General features: G+C 40.3%; 2 protein-coding genes and 2 non-coding genes across 5 annotated transcripts in view; 2 read left to right on the top strand and 2 right to left on the bottom strand.

Annotated features, from left to right (window-relative positions):
• Positions 1–15,015, top strand: part of LOC126379251 (uncharacterized protein C1orf198 homolog) — a 272,783-nt gene that overhangs the window by 239,460 nt on the left and 18,308 nt on the right. Inside the window, exon 4 of one of the 2 annotated variants that reach the window (XM_050027945.1) lies at positions 283–325. The exons of the other annotated variant lie outside the window; for it this stretch is intronic. The gene's annotated coding sequence lies outside the window, so the exon portion shown is untranslated. Of the gene's footprint in view, positions 1–282; positions 326–15,015 lie in introns of those variants that run through there. 2 annotated transcript variants of the gene reach the window in all.
• Positions 1–15,015, bottom strand: part of LOC126379101 (GTPase-activating protein CdGAPr) — a 77,106-nt gene that overhangs the window by 55,759 nt on the left and 6,332 nt on the right. The gene's annotated exons all lie outside the window — the stretch shown is intronic.
• Positions 6,825–6,896, bottom strand: Trnam-cau (transfer RNA methionine (anticodon CAU)). Its single transcript has one exon. It is a non-coding gene; the product is annotated as a tRNA-Met (tRNA).
• Positions 8,090–8,162, top strand: Trnak-cuu (transfer RNA lysine (anticodon CUU)). The gene has a single exon. It is a non-coding gene; the product is annotated as a tRNA-Lys (tRNA).

Genomic DNA, 15,015 nt, shown 5'->3' with positions numbered 1-15,015 from the left:
GCGACAGAGTCCTAAAGTGGGTACTTATATTGCTCGTGACTGTACCACGGCTTAGTAAAATATGATCCGACCAATCATGACACAACCGTTAGATGGTATAAGATAGAACGAAATGAACACTTGTTGTACACTTGACCCTAAGCTCACGGACAGTGCTGCGCTGTTCCTGAGAATATTCCCACTTTGGAAACATTCCCAGCAGTAAAAAGGCGCAAAACTTATGTAAAAATAGCTTTATTATCTAACTTTTACGCAGATAAAAAACAATATACAGGGTGTTAGTGACATCGTAACGAAAACTTTGAGGGATGATTCAAGCCATGATTCTGAGTTGATATCAAGAGGAATTTTTCGTCGCAAAAGTATGGAATGGTAAATAATTAAAAAAAAAACACAAAAATTTTCATGAATTTTCCGACAGGAAATTCCACTTAATATCAACTCAGAATCATGGTCCGAATCATCCCCCTCAGTATTCGTTACGGTGTCACTAACACCCATACGTACTTGTATGGCTACTGTATGTACTGGTACATAATATACAGGGTGTTAGTGACATCGTAACGAATACTGAGAGGGCTGATTTAGCTCATTATTCTGAGTTAATATCAAGTGGAATCTTCGATCGCAAAGTATAGAATTGAACATAATTAAAAAAATACTAAAAAAAGTCATGAATTTTGCGACGGAAAATACCTCTTAATTTTAACTCAGAATCATGGTCTGAATCATCCCCCTCAGTTTTCGTTACGACGTCACTAACACCCTGTATATTATCGAACAACGAGATCCATTTGGTTAGTAACAAACTTAAGAACTATGTTAGTAAATTATCTTAAATATCGATAAGGTTCTATTAATCATACAGCCGATCAGTGGACAATCCCCACTGTCGGCTACCGCCCTCAGGAGGCTGTTGCTGCTGCCGCGCAGTCTGCGCATCAATGACTCTTTTTTTCTGTTTTCTTGCGTTCAATAGCTTCAAAGCTGTCGACATCCGCCAGCGCAAACATTGCCGATGCACTGCAGAAACGCGGAAGCCGCAACAACCCACAACGTAGGGCACTGTAGGCCTTCAAGTAACGACTACGTACTTACATCAGTAAGTAGTAACCGGGACCAACGGCTTAACGTGCCGAAGCAAAAATCATCTTACTTTAGGACAATCAGGCGTCAAGTGCGGATATTCCCGTTGCAAATTACAACGGGAACATTGCCACTTTGGGAATATTCTCGGGGAAGGCACACTGGTCACGGAGCTTGTCAGACCTGACCCCTAGCGGTATTATGGACCCGCGGTTTTATGTCTTGTCCGTGATTTCATTTGCAATGCAACAATAAAAAAATACCTATATAATCATAAGATTTTTTTATTCGCACACCCCGGACACTTCATACAAACAACCTCGTTTCACACAGACACTACACATTGACGTTATCGTACGAGCGCATAGTGACGTGGTGTGCGCCCAAGCAATAGGCTAGGTTCCGAGTAGTTCCAACTACTCAAATCAGTTACTTTTTACTCAGAAATCAGAAATCATTTATTCGTTTAGGATAGGTAGGTACAGAGTCACAATAAAGCAGTGTTACAGCATCTCTATCCTGCTAATTATTATTAGCATGCAAATGTCGAAAATTTAAAAATTCTCTTATACTATAAAAACTATTAGTAATAAGCCATTCGCGTAATTTAAAAGTCATAACTCTAGTGGGTCCGTTTTTAAATTTATCAGGTATCGTATTGTATACTAATCGTCAAAACACGAAGTCACTACGGAATTTGTATGAAAGCTCCCTGTGATGCCATAGAAAAAACCTGGTAAAATGTCGGAGTTATTGTTACATTTTCCTTTATTAAAATTCATAAATAAGTTAAATAGAAAGAAAGAAAACGTTTTTTAGATCTGTCTTTATTTAGTAATCAGAATTTCGTAATTTTTCTTTGACCTAAGATACGCAAGAAGATCCAATTACACAACAAAAAATATCCTTTAAAAGACCCAGTGCGTCTCACGAGAGAAAAAAAGTTAAATTTAAAATTAAGAACGCCGCTTCCCGCCAAGTTCATTGCCACTTCCGGCTGTCATTGATGACGCGCGGTCAGCCATTTTGGTGTCTTTATGTGGACATTATAACATAGAAAGATTATATGATTTTATACAGGGCGTGAGTGACATCGTAACAAATACTGTGAGGGATGACACAGACCATAATTCTGAGTTAATATCTAGTGAAATTTTGCGTCGCAAAATTCATATGATAGTTGGTGTTTTTTTTTTTTAAATTATATTCAATCCTACATTTCTGCGATGGAACATTCCACTTGAGATTAACTCAGAATCATCAGTCGAATCACCACCCTCAGTATTCGTTACGATGTCAATTACACCATATACAAGTACATACAGGTAGCCTTACGGGTACATTATCATCATCAGCCGTACGACGCCCACTGCTGGGCATAGGCCTCCCCCAAGTGTCTCCACGACGATCGGTCCTGCGCTGCCCGCATCCAGCGGCTTCCCGCGACCTTCACCAGATCGGCGGTCCACCTTGTAGCGGGCCTACCCACTGAGCGTCGTCCGACACGTGGTCGCCATTCTAGAACCTTTCCGCCCCAGCGGCCATCGGTTCTCCTCGCTATGTGTCCTGCCCACTGCCACTTCAACTTTGCAATTCTCCGAGCTATGTCGGTGACTTCAGTTCTCCTGCGGATCTCCTCATTTCTGATTCGATCGAGCAGGGAAATACCGAGCATAGCTCTGTCCATTGCCCGCTGAGCGACACCGAGCCTCCTCACGAGACCCATAGTAAGCGGCCACCTCTCACTGCCGTAGGTCATCACTGGCAACACGCACTGGTCAAAGACTTTCGTCTTGAGACACTGAGGTATTTTGGACGAGAAGATATTCCGCAGACACTTACGGGACATATGGGTCACTAACGCCCGGTATATTGAAATATAAATTAAAGGCAATTTACGTTCAGTCATAATCCATCTTAGCACTCCTTATCATAAGTAACTACGATTGCTTGTGGCTCTGCTAACCCTATTAGGGATTACGGGCGTGAGTATGTTTAGGGGTGGAAAGTGAAAACGTGAGAAGGCTGTAACATTTATTTTATCTCTTGATCTCTCTTTAGATATATCAATTTATCATTGTTAACTATAATTTTATTGTCATTCATCTTTTTCAAATACAAATATGATTTTAATCGTCTTGTGTGTTGAGGAGCTCGGTGGCGCAGCGGTTAACGCGCTCGGTCTGCGATTGTTGAAGTTAAGCAACTTTCGCTAAGGCTGGTCATAGGATGGGTGACCACAAAAAAAGTTTTCATCTCGAGCTCCTCCGTGCTTCGGAAGGCACGTTAAGCCGTTGGTCCCGGCTGCATTAGCAGTCGTTAATAACCATCAATCCGCACTGGGCCCGCGTGGTGGTTTAAGGCCCGATCTCCCTATCCATCCATAGGGAAGGCCCGTGCCCCAGCAGTGGGGACGTTAATGGGCTGATAATGATGTGTGTTATGCCTTACAGTTATTAATCTCGTCTGCCTACCCCTACAAAGCCACGGGCGTGGCTGTATGTGCGGACTGTTCGTTCCATACAACACCAAAAAAAGGGTCGACTTAATTTACTTGTTATTTGTTTTTATTCATCGCTAATTTAAGAGCCACGCTCTTGTCGGTGTAGCATTCTCCATTCTTGTCTAACAAAGGCCAATTCTTCCACTTCCCTATAAGACACGACGTTCGCCTTCTCTTTAATCTGTTCCATGTGAGCTCTTCTTGGTCTTCCCCTTCCTCTCTTTCCGTGTAGCTTCCCTTCTATGATGTTTTTAATAAATTCGTCGTGTCTTATTAGGTGTCCAATCATCTTGCCTCTTCTGTCCTCAATAATTCTCAGTATTTGTCTCTTTTCCCTTACTCTAACTAGCACTTCCTCATTTCCAAAGGGTTCCTCCCTTTTTTGGGGTTACATTCATCTTTTTCATGTATACAATAAAATACTAGAAAATATTTTGAATATGTCAGAAAATAAATTTAAAGCTCATGTGAAGCTTACTTTATCATAAAAATGTCTGGTATTAAATGTGTTCCTCTAGATATGTATACCCTCATTGATTTAAAAGACGTGTTGCTGATGCAGTTTCTTGTCATTTCTTCTCCTCAGCCATAACACCTTGCGAAATGACGTAAATTCAAAAATGTTACATTGACCTTCAATAAGTTTATCTATGATAATTACGTTGAATAAGTGATTCTGATTTCTGATACTCGCGCGGGTTAATGGTTCATTTTATTGTCAATTAATTAAAATAATAAATAACTCAAGTTTCACTTAAGACATTCGCTTTCAGTAGAAAACTGCCCATTAGTATGCTGAACGCATGAAACTTGAACTAATTAAAATGGTAGGGTCGTAAAAGATACGGAATTCTAAATATTATTCATATCACACGACCATTATAATACTCAGCACTTATAATATTTTCACCATCGTAAACACATTAGAATTTATTAAAAACATAGAAGGGAAGATAGAAGAAAAGAGTGGAAGGGGAAGACCAAGAAAAAAATAAAAATCATTTATTTCGGGTGTTTTCCCATAGCAATTGTTAGTAACAAACGTCTTATATCTATGTTAGTAAAAAATTACAATTAATTAATCAATTAAATAATATGAAAACATTATATTTAGTACAATAATTTTAATAATTATGTAAAGCAACCGAAATTGACGTGACATAAGTCTATGAGCTTGAGCTTTATTAAATAATTATATAATTTAGTGTCTTTGGCAAGTTGGACGCGGGTCCAGTGCTGCATAATAGCACTGTCCACGTCCAGCCTTGCCGCGACAGTCTGCAGGAGGCTGTTGGAGCTGCTCCTCACCCGATGGACCAGGGATGCGATGCGCTTTCTAATTATAGCTGAGAAGCTATCGACTCCAGCTTCTGCTAGCATCCTAGATGCACTGCAGTGACGGCGCAGCCCCATCAGCGCCCTGAAGGCGTTATTATAATGGGTGCGCATGGCCCTGTACGCTGTTTGGGTGTAATTCACCCACAGGCCGCACGTGTACAGTGAGCTAAAAGAGCCAAAAGCCAAGAGCTTACATGGAACAGATTAAAGAGAAGGTGAACGTAGTGTCTTATAAGGAAGTGAAGGAATTGGCCTTTGATAGTCAAGAGTGGAGAATGCTACACCGACAAAAGTGTGGCTCTTAATGATGATGAGAATCTCTCAGTGATTATTCAGGTTCATAGACCTTCAGGCAGCTTATTAGCAAATGTTAAACATAACTCTCCTTTTGCTTCGCCACAGTCGGGTAAAACCAAGCCTTAACTTACACATTTTTTTATAACACCTATAATTAGCCTTGACTTCCTAATGTTCATAAAAGGCGGCATTCTAGTCAGAATTTAAAAGTAAAATAAAAAATAAACTATCGCACAGGGAGCCATAACACGACACATAAACATTGTTCGTAACATTCTCCGTAAACATAAACAACGGTAGTTTAACTTAAACTTTACCTGACTCCGTGAACGTTCCAGTTAGTTCACTGAGTTTTGTTTAAAGTGAAACTCGAGTTACTTTTATAACGTGGTAGGAAACATTATCTAAATATATAAAAGGAGAAACTGACTGACTCACTGACTGACATATCAACGCACAGCCTAAACGGTTAAATGTAGGCACTTGAAATTTGGAAGGGACGTAGCTTAGGTATCGTAGAGATGCACTAAGAAAGGCATTCCTGAAATTCCCACGGGAACGGGAATTAGCGGGAAAATCCTTTTGTATGAAAAATCTAAACCACTTAAGTTAGACCACGGGAGTTAGCGGGGAAAAAACATTTGTATGAAAAAATCTTAACCGCGTAAGATACGAGTAGATGTTTTCAATCTAGCATGCATGCATACCTTAGTAAATATAAAGTTTAGTTATGGCTGTATTTTGAAAAATGGAAGTTAGCGGGAAAGAAATGTTGTATCAAAAAAATCTAAACTGCATAATTAAAGCACATAATAACGGGTTCTTACCGCGTTTAAATGGGGATATGAGACTCCCGATATTTCGACACTGTTGCAAGTGCCATGATCACGGGATATCCCCATTTAAACGGGGTAAGAACCCGTTATTATGTGCTTTAATTATGATAATAATCGCGTAAACTTAAAACAATGTATAAACTGCATAAGTTAGATGCTTGAAATTTGACATGCACTCCCACACACACAAAGATCTCTCTTTTATAACACGCCACGCGGACGAAGTCGCGGGCAAAAGCTACATACATACATACATAAACTCACGCCTATTTCCCACCGGGGTAAGCAGAGACTATAGAATTCCATTTGCTTCGATCCTGACACACTTCTCTTGCTTCCTCCACATTCATCAATCGCTTCATACACGCACGCCGGTTCAGAGTAGATCGTATTGAACCTTTTCTAAGGACATCTCCAATTTGGTCATCATAAGTCCTTCTCGGTCTTCCTCTGCCAGCCCTACCATCAACTTTCGCTTTATATACCAAAAGCTAGTAAACACATAAAAAGGCGCTGTGGTACACCGGCTTGATTCTCAAACGGGTACCAACCTCATCAACCCTGGTGTCAGGGTTACTATTGAGCCGCCATAGGCCCCTGACATGGCCCATGTAACGACTACTTACCTACATCAGTAAGTAGTAACCGGGACCAACGGCTTAACGTGCCTTCCGAAGCACGGATCATCTTAATTTTCAGACAATCAGGTGATCAGCCTGTAATGTCCTAACCAAACTAGGGATCACAAAGTGATTTTTGTGATATGTCCCCACCGGGATTCGAACCCGGGACCTCCGGATCATGAGCCCAACGCTCAACCACTGGACCACGGAGGCCGTTCCTCCCCTCCTCACCTCCTTATAAGACACGACGTTCGCCTTCTCTTCAATCTGTTCCATGTAAGCTCTTGGTCTTCCCCTTCCTCTCTTTCCTTGTAGCTTCCCTTCTATGATACACACACACACATACATAAACTCACGCCCGTAATCCCTAATGGGGTGGGCAGAGCCACAAGTAATCAAAGACAACTTGCAGCCACTGTTGATACGAAGTCCAAAGATGGATATGATGAACCTTCCCTTCTATGATGTTTTTAATAAATTCGTCGTGTCTTATTAAGTGTCCAATCATCTTGTCTCTCGCTTGGCCATTAGAAAGTAATAAATCTAATCTACTCATAAACTAGTAATTATGACAAATAAAACCATAATAACTTTATTCAGGCAATTTCTTTTTTTTAACGGTTCATAAATCGTGCTCATGTTTATAGCAGGCAACGGACACACACGCAAACTGCCTATGTTTATATTGGTGCTAATTCCTGTAAATACTATCTAATTTTATTTTAGGTTATATCTGTCATTTTCTTATCCGCCGAAAAGGAAAGGGACGGGTAATCGACAAGCATAAAATTTATGGAACACACGTCAATTTTAAGCACAAACCTAAAACAACCGTCTAAAAATTTTACTTCAGTCAATAGCCCGACACAGTTAGGTAAGTAGACAGCACGTCAAATGGATTGCATACCAGCGACATACCTTTTTGATTCGCCCGGGTTATTCATTCATTTACTCATTCTTCCTAAAATTAAGAGCTGTGAATCATCCGTCCCTTTCCTTTTCGACGGATATGAAAATGACGGATATAACTTAAAATAAAATTAGACGGTGTCTGCAGGAATCGGTGCCATTGTAGGCTTTAAATAACTGTACGAAAAAAAAACTAGTTTGAGAAATATGAATCCCAACAAAAACGTCTTCATGTAAAATAATGCCAAGTCAAAAAGTTATCAGGGGGGTTAAAATGGCCACATCTAAGAAAACAATATTGCTATTTGACATTTGTTTGCATTGCGCACTTATTTTTTCAAATGGCAACATTGATTTCTTAGATGAATTGCTTCGATGTGGCCATTTTAACTCCCCAGATCTCATGTAGAGCCAAGCTTCTCACGGGCCAACTATACAAACCATAGATTTACTACTACCGTCACAAGGGTTTATATAATTTGGGTCACTCGACCACAGCCCGGCTAGCTCAGTCGGTAGAGCATGAGACTCTTAATCTCAGGGTCGTGGGTTCGAGCCCCACGTTGGGCGATCTCTTTTTGGGTCGAGATTTTTTTTCCTAATTAATTTATTTTTGACTTATGACTTAAATATTGCATTTCTTTGACAATCTTGCTTCTTCTGTCGTCAATAACTCTCAATATTTGCCTCTTTTCCCTTACTGTTACTAGCACTTCTTCAGTAACCCTTTTCGTCCAACTTATTCTTTCCATCCTCCTCCAACACCACATTTCAAAGGCCTCGAGCCTCTCTCTGTCTTTCTGCGTCAGTGGTTATAAAAAAAAACCTGCGTAAAAAGCAGCGGCATATGGCAAACGATGGGAAACCTTTACCATGCGAAAAAATACATGGAATGCCGTCATGCCCGGTTGCCCATCTGACTACTGGTCAAATTACACAGGCTGAACGGCCTCCGTGGTCCAGTGGTTGAGCGTTGGGCTCACGATCCGGACGCCCCGGGTTCGAATCCCGGTGGGGACATATCACAAAAATCACTTTGTGATCCCTAGTTTGGTTAGAACATTATACGCTGATCACCTGATTGCCCAAAAAGTAAGATGATCCGCCTAAAACTACTGCTGTATATTCTATGACACTACAAGCTTAAAGGTCATCATCATCATCATCATCAGCCCATTAACGTCCCCACTGCTGGGGCACGGGCCTTCTCTATGGATGGATGGGAGATCGGGCCTTAAACCATCACGCGGGCCCAGTGCGGATTGGTGGTTATTAACGACTGCTAATGCAGCCGGGACCAACGGCTTAACGTGCCTTCCGAAGCACGGAGGAGCTCGAGATGAAAAATTTTTTTTTTGTGGCCACCCATCCTATGACCGGCCTCTGCGAAAGTTGCTTTACTTCAACAATCGCAGACCGAGCGCGTTAACCGCTGCGCCACCGAGCTCCTCAAGCTTAAAGGTATATCCTCTTAAATGGAACTTGTACAAGTGTGTCTACATACTGGATTAGTCTGAGCTCTGTCGAGGGGTAAAAAGAGGGTGGCAAATCATAGTGACGTCATACGTCGAGACGTCTGGGCGACTAGACTAGACAACCGAAGGGACAAACATACACTTATAACGAAGAACGAAAACTCTACTAAAATAGGTACCTACCTAGGTATCAACATCGTATCACGCACGTGTAATGTAGCCGCGCGTAGATAGATAGGTCTAGCCGCATTCAATACAGCTAATCGTTGAACCGCCGCATTACAAAACGGCCATGTTTTTGAAAACAGCTAGCCGTAATGTAATACAGCGGATTATACAATCCGACTGCGACATACATACTTATGTTATCGAAACAAGCTGTTATGGCTGACATCTTAGTTGAACATTAACAGCTTCCACGGCTCTATCATCATCATCATCAGCCCATTAACGTCACCACTGCTGGGGCACGGGCCTACCCTATGGATGGATAGGGAGATCGGGCCTTAAACCACCACGCGGGCCCAGTGCAGATTGGTGGTTATTAACGACTGCTAATGCAGCCGGGACCAACGGCTTAACGTGCCTTCCGAAGCACGGAGGAGCTCGAGATGAAAACTTTTTTTTTGTGGCCACCCATCCTATGACCGGCCTCTGCGAAAGTTGCTTTACTTCAACAATCGCGGACCGAGCGCGTTTACCGCTGCGCCACGGCTCTATACGGGAATGTTGTTTTTCGTGTCTCATTGTATATTCGCCGCAAATGGAATTCACTACTTGGCCAAACAAGCTATGCGACGTCTCATACAGACATACGGCTCGCGTACACCGAATCCGCCATCGGCCGAAGTATGCTCGGGCGTCATCGGCCGAACTCGGCCGATCAAATCAAACGTAAGTAAAAGAAAGAGCGCGCATACACTGCTACTACCGACTTCGTCCGATAACGCCCGAAAACGGACGATCAACTGACGAGTCCGAACATGTTTGAATTTTTTGTCAGTTTTACCCGCTTCTTTCTGCGATCGAGTAGTGTTTTGGTGTTATGGTTACACCGGCAACGGCCGTTATCGTCTGCAGTGTATTCAGTTGATCGTCCGAGACAGTCGTCCGAACAGCTCCGACCCGAAAACGGCCGACGGATCGGTTTTGGTGTACGCGAACCGTTAGTCTATCTTTGCCATCGCTTCGAATACTTTTATGGTGAGTAATTTTATGGTGTATTTCAAAGGACGATACCCCTCCGTTTGGATTCCTGGAAACATGATTCGGAAGCTGCCATGACTCAGGGGGGGATGAGTAACAATAGGTATTTCGGGGGGGTTTTTTGACATGACTTATTGTAGATTTGTCACAGATACCTACAGCCAAAAACACCTACCATCGTTTTAAGTACGGTCACGAGCGGTCCGTGTCTGTGGTGTCCTAAATAATAAATGTTTCTTTCTTTCTTTCTTTCAATAATATGCATACTGAATGTCAAATTATGTTAGTGCGACAGAGTCCTAAAGTGGGTACATTATATTGCTCATGACTGTACAGTCAAACAGATGTTGTATTTTTTTTTTCGTTTAACCTCCTAAGACCGAATGTTCTTTATAAATCCAAACCCCATTGTTTAACTATTGTGTCTGGAAATCTCGGTCTTAAGAGGTTGTCACTAAAAAGACAAATATTGAGAATTATTGAGGACAGAAGAGGCAAGATGATTGGACACCTAATAAGACACAACGAATTTATTAAAGACATCATCGGAAAGCTAGAAGGAAAGAGAGGAAGGGGAAGACCAAGAAGAGTTTACATGGAACAGATTAAAGAAAAGGTTAACGTCGTGTCCTATAGGGAAGTCAAGGAGTTGGCCTTAGATAGACTGGAATGGAAAATGCTGATGACATTCATACATAAACTCACGCCTATTTCCCATTCGGGTAAGCAGAGAGTATGGAATTGCATTTTGTTTCGGATTACCATAACATAAGACTATATCCCGATTGGGGTAGTCAGGGGCACATCCATCGCAAGATGAACTGAGTACCCACACCTCACCGAGCTTTCTGTCCGACCAACGTGATAGGAGCCGTATCGCCATATACATACATACATAAACTCACGCCCGTAATCCCTAATGGGGTGGGCAGAGCCACAAGTAATCAAAGACAACTTGCAGCCACTGTTGATACGATGATCGCCATATACAATACATATTGCGTTGAGTGTTGAGTCGCATCTGCGTGACTCATAATGAACTAAGTGCCGCAATGCCAGATCTAGACCTATTTTTCAATTCTCTCAGGCAGTATAAGGATAAAATTTATAAATATTTATGTCCTCCAGCATAATATATATTTTACTTTTTTATGTATTTTTTTAATTATCTGCTTTTTAAATTTTATTATTTAGTTATCTACTAAACGATTACGTTGTCTCACTTTGCAAATGTTGTGTGCACCTATAATTGGCTTATGTAACAGTCTAATTCCTGATGTGACTTTTATTTTATTTAATGTTTTATTAAGCTGTTGGTGTACCTTTTTTATAAATAAATAAATAAATAATAAACGTTTCTTCTATCAGCCTGTGTAATTTGAACAGTAGTCAGATGGACTTTATAGAATCTGCCATAACTTAATAGACTGCCCAGACCTTGTTAATGACATTGGATTTAACGTGCCTATGAGAGTTCATCGACGAGCGGCTCGATCCTACCCGCTGTTTAGAACGGTGCGCTGCCGCACCAACGCCGGCAGGCGAGTACCTCTACGTCGTATTCTCTCTCAATACAATGAATCATTTCATTATATAGACATATTCAATTTATCTAGTTCTAAATTTAAAAAATCTATTATTCAAGCCCTGAGCTGATTTATTTTTTGTTTAATTTATAACATAACCTATTTCAACTCACTAGACGACATTGTAAACTAATACGTGGATAATGTGGTTGATTGTACATGTACTTATGTGAAAAAATCATACACCTGTTGTTAATATATCATGTATAATTGTTTATTATCCCATGAAAATAAATAAAAAAAAAAAAATAAAAAAAAAGATGGGCAACCAGCCATGATGGCATTCCAAGTATTTTTTCGCATGGTAAAGGGTTCCGTTTCTATTGATGATGATGAAGATGTCACTGAATACCGCGCTATACCACTATCTTCTTCTTCTTATCGTGTGGGTTGTGAGGTAGAATACCAACCTCATCAACACTAGTGTCAGAGTTATAATTGAGCCACCAAAGGCCCCTGACATGGCTCGCGTAACGATTACTGACTTACATCGGTAAATAGTAACCGGGACCAACGGCTTAACGTGCCTTCCGAAGCACGGATCATCTTACTTTCGGACAATCAGGTGATCAGCCTGTAATGTCCTAACCAAACTAGGGATCACAAAGTGATTTTTGTGATATGCCCCCACCGGGAATCGAACCCGGGGCCTCCGGATCGTGAGTCCAACGCTCAACCACTTTACCACAGAGGCCTTTATAGTGCGGTGCGTCATTCCGTGACGCTCCCAATACGCAGTGCGGCAGTCCTGGGCGATACAGGTCACGGCCACCCCGGCGTCGAGAGGAATAAGAATACCCACTTTATTCGATTGTATTTCCCATCCAATGGGCATTTCTTTTTTGTGGCTTTCGCAGCAGTTTCATCTCATAACGACAACTTCGCAAAATGCCAACCACTCGCAAAATGCCAACTTCTCAATACGCCAACTTCTCAATATGACAACTTCTCAAAATGCCAACTTCTCAGAATGCCAACTTCTCAAAATGACAACTATCAATATATCGATTTTATCGAGGCTGGAACTTTGAAGATGAAATGAAGAATATTACTAGGTATGCCAAATCGCTTGAAATGTTGTGTGCGATCTGCGCAATTTACAGGTGTCGCTGATAGAATATATATAAATATGTTAAGAGATTGTATGGAACGAAGCGATGCGCCAATGACAAAATAATCTTGGTCTTCAATGATAATTATCGTGGTATCATTATGGCATCATATATTATTATTGTGCAGTCGTTAAAACGAGGAAACTTTTCAATAATAAAATATACCGGATAAGGAACGGAATTTGGAAAATAATAATAAAAAGAGGAAGTTAAATTTTAATATCATTAGTATTCTAACCAGTCAAATCAGTTACTTTTTACTAAACGTCAAAACACGAAATCACTATGGAATTTGTGTGAAAAAACAACCTGTGACGTCATAGAAAGACGTGACAAATATAAAAATATCGCAGGTATTATTACATTTTTCTTTATTCAAATTCATAAATAATTTAAATAGAAAAAAGAAAACGTCTTTTGTCGCCCTTAGATCTGTCTTTATTTAGTAATCAGAATTTAATAATTTATCTTTGACTTAGGAAACTACCGAATTGCGTATATATGTCACCGTAAAATTGTAAATAACGTTAGATTATAATCTATCTCGCGAGATTGTGAACTGTCGAAAAATTGTGAAACGTAATATACTGCTTACAATTTAACGTATTATTATTCGTCAGATTATAATCTATCGAAGTAAAACTGTTAAATCACAATCTTACAATTGTCAAATTGTCAACTGTCCGACGGCTGTCCCTGATTGGTCGGCCTTACAGTAGACCGTACTGTGTCCATAGAGTTAGGAATAAAACACAGGTGTCAGTCAAATAAAATAAATGCTCTTCAAGATTGTGAAATCAAGTACGTATTTATTAATTATTTAGTAAGTAATCAATAATTCTGACATCACATGGAAAAAGTGTATCAAAATTAAAAAATCTGAAACGTATCATTCAGTATACTTTTCGTGTGTAAGATAAACATGCTGGCGGCATAGGGGTGGCCCAAGGGCCACCCCCGCCGCACCCTAACCTACTGTTATGCCTTGTAAAAATTATGACAAAACACTATTATTCTAAAAAAGAATTATGGATATCTATTTATTAATCCCAAAAATAAGTTATACCTAACAAACCAGTATTCCTAGATGTTATTATGGGAAAGTAAAACTATTATGCTAAAAAACGTTATGCAAAAAGGATTATGATAATTAAAATTATGACAAAAACATTTATGCATTTTAAGAGAATCCCAAATTAACATTATGCTCACTCTAATAGTTTTGTAACTCTATGGTATAGCACGCGAGGTGCGTTTCGTATCACAATTTGACGGTTTCACTTCGATAAATTATAATCTACCGATAATAATAATACGTTAAATTGTAAGCAATATGATACGATTCATAATTATTCGACAGTTCACAATCTCGCGAGATTCAATCGATAGATTATAATCTAACGATATTTACAATTTTACGTTGACATATACAAACAGGGCATTGAGTATTTCATCTAAAAAAACATGCATACATGCATAAAATTACACTTATCTCCCTCCGGGGTAAGCAAACCAAGAGGGGGTGAGGTAAACCTAGCTCAGCCGCTGGTGGGGAGCGGAGAGTTGCCGTTCTATACGTAGTATTATTCAAATCAAATCAAATATACTTTATTGCACAGAACTAGAATTTCAACAATCAGACATAACACATGAATACAGTACAATTTGGGCGGCCTTATTGCTCTAGAGCAATTTCTTCCAGGCAACCAACAAAAGGAAACAAACATTTACAACTTGGATGCGGGATGGTGCAACAAAAAAAATAAATAAATAAATACCTAAAAGTAAAACTAAAGTTAATATAATAAATACTCTATACTATACGTACCATCATCATCAATTTAAGAGCCACGCTCTTGTCGGTGCAGCATTTCCATGCTATTTTTTTACCTTTTGAGGAGCTCGGTGGGGCAGCGGTAAACGCGCTCCGTCTGCGATTGTTGAAGTTAAGCAACTTTCGCAAAGGCCAGTCACAGGATGGGTGACCACAAAAAAAAGTTTTCATCTCGGGCTCCTCCGTGCTTCGGAAGGACTATACGTACAT

The sequence above is a fragment of the Pectinophora gossypiella genome, chromosome 28 (assembly GCF_024362695.1).
Source record: "Pectinophora gossypiella chromosome 28, ilPecGoss1.1, whole genome shotgun sequence".
In the NCBI taxonomy this organism is placed as follows: domain Eukaryota; kingdom Metazoa; phylum Arthropoda; class Insecta; order Lepidoptera; family Gelechiidae; genus Pectinophora; species Pectinophora gossypiella.
This window is presented reverse-complemented; position numbering and strand designations above follow the sequence as displayed.